General features: G+C 44.8%; 1 protein-coding gene across 2 annotated transcripts in view; it reads right to left on the reverse strand.

Moving 5' to 3' along the window:
* The window catches only part of Klp10A (kinesin-like protein 10A), a 93,171-nt gene that overhangs the window by 90,430 nt on the left and 241 nt on the right, over window positions 1-2,500 (reverse strand). The gene's annotated exons all lie outside the window — the stretch shown is intronic.

A 2,500-nucleotide genomic window follows, 5' to 3' on the forward strand; every position in this document is an offset into this window, starting at 1 on the left:
GTGTGTGTGTGTGTGTGTGTGTGTGTGTGTGTGTGTGTGTGTGTGTGCATGTGCCTCCTTGTGTGTGTGTGTGCATGTGCTTGTGCCTCCCTGTGTGTGTGTGCATGTGCATGTGCATGTGCATGTGCTTGTGCCTATGTGCCTCCTTGTGTGTGTGTGCATGTGCCTCTTTGTGCGTGTGTGCATGTGCATGTGCCTCCTTGTGCGTGTGTGCATGTGCATGTGCCTCCTTGTGCGTGTGTGCATGTGCATGTGCCTCCTTGTGCGTGTGTGCATGTGCATGTGCCTCCTTGTGTGTGTGTGCATGTGCATGTGCCTCCTTGTGTGTGTGTGCATGTGCCTCCTTGTGTGTGTGTGCATGTGCCTCCTTGTGTGTGTGTGCATGTGCCTCCTTGTGTGTGTGCATGTGCCTTTTTGTGCGTGTGTGCATGTGCCTTTTTGTGCGTGTGTGCATGTGCCTTCATGTGTGTGTGTGTGTGTGCGTGTGTGCATGTGCCTCCTTGTGTGTGTGTGCGTGCATGTGCCTTCATGTGTGTGTGTGTGTGTGTGTGTGTGTGTGTGTGTGTGTGTGTGTGTGTGTGTGTGTGTGTGTGTGTGTGTGTGTGTGTGTGTGCGTGTGTGCATGTGTCTTTGTGTGCGTGCGTGCATGTGTCTTTGTGTGTGTGCGTGCATGTGTCTTCGTGTGTGTGTGCGTGCATGTGTCTTCGTGTGTGTGTGCGTGAATGTGTCTTCGTGTGTGTGTGTGCGTGCATGTGTCTTCGTGTGTGTGTGTGCGTGCATGTGTCTTCGTGTGTGTGTGCGTGTGCCTTCGTGTGTGTGTGTGTGTGTGTGTGTGTGTGTGTGTGTGTGTGTGTGTGTGTGTGTGTGTGTGTGTGTGTGTGTGTGTGTGCGCGTGTGTGTGAGTGCATGTGCATCCATGTGTATGTGTGTCTGCGGGTGCATGTGCCTACGTGTGTTTGTGCGGGTACATATGCCTCCATTTATGTGCATGCGGATGTACGTACCTCCATTTATGTGCATGCGGATGTACATGCCTCCAAATATGTGTGAGCGGGTGCACGTGCCTCCAAATGTGTGTGTGCGGGTGCATGTGCCCCAATGTGTGCGTGTGTGTGCATGTGCATATGTGTGTGCAAGAGCATATACATGTGCATGAGCATGTGCGTGTGTGAGTGCATGTGCGAGTGCATGTGCGAGTGCGTGTGTGCAAGTGCGTGTGTGCATGTGTGTGTTTGTGTACCTGCAAGTCTGTGTACATATGCATGAGTGCTTGCTTGCTTGTGTGTGCAAGTGATTTAGCAATTTGTTTAAGTGAATGAGTGATTAAGCGAGTCAATGAGTGATTTTGAGCAAGTGAATTCGTAATTTTGAGCGAGCAAATTCGTAATTTTGAGCGAGCAAATTCGTAATTTTGAGCGAGCAAATTCGTAATTTTGAGCGAGCAAATTCGTAATTTTGAGCGAGCAAATTAGTTATTTTGAGCGAGCGAATTAGCTACTTTGAGCGAGCGAATTAGCTACTTTGAGCAAGCGAATTAGCTACTTTGAGCAAGCGAATTAGCTACTTTGAGCAAGCGAATTAGCTACTTTGAGCAAGCGAATTAGCTACTTTGAGCAAGCGAATTAGCTACTTTGAGCAAGCGAATTAGCTACTTTGACCAAACGAATTAGCTACTTTGAGCAAGCGAATTAGCTACTTTGACCGAGTCAGTTACCAATTTTGTGAATGAACAATTTTTAACAAGAACATGAGTAAATCTTTATAAGCGCATGTACGACTGAATTCATATAAAAGTTAACATGTATGCAAGATTGTGAATGCATGTGAAACTGAGTTGAGTGTATATATGAGATGGTTAGTTTTCAAGGATAGTATGTTTACAGATGGATAGTATGTTTACATGTGTATGTAAGATTTATAATGTGTGCATATCACTTTTTCTTCAATGAACACTAAAATGCCAAAGTTTATAAGAGCCAATTCCTTTCACCTTCCTTGAAAGCCACATATATCACATGCTTTCAGATAAATGAAGTAAAAGACATTTTCTTGATGGGGAAATGGGAAATATGCTCAAAGGGATGTTTGCCGTTAATTCTAGATATGGTGCATTCAACCTATTGTTCCCGAAACCGAAAAGCAAAATCCCTGTCGAAATAAAAGTCACGATCTTGGTCAACTTCACAATTTAATAACGAGGATACGTATTTGTCGGCCCACTGTTAAGACAAGTGATGCAAATCAACCCTTGAAAAATCATATTAAAGACACCACATTCACTTTTCAAATCCTGTTATGGGTTTACCGTTGACTCGGTCTTGGTTTCGATCAACCGTTGCAATGGATTCTATTTAACTTTAATCATCTGAATAATTGCAGCCTCTCGACATCAGACGGGGAAAATCATCTATAGATAAAAATAACTACTGTCGCCTCTGATATACATTCTATAAGGAAAGTGCAGTTTGATGTGGCCGATCCGTTCCCTCGCTCTGACAGC

Source organism: Penaeus japonicus, unplaced genomic scaffold (assembly GCF_977035675.1).
Source record: "Penaeus japonicus unplaced genomic scaffold, GWHDUDI00000001_assembly GWHDUDI00000013, whole genome shotgun sequence".
In the NCBI taxonomy this organism is placed as follows: domain Eukaryota; kingdom Metazoa; phylum Arthropoda; class Malacostraca; order Decapoda; family Penaeidae; genus Penaeus; species Penaeus japonicus.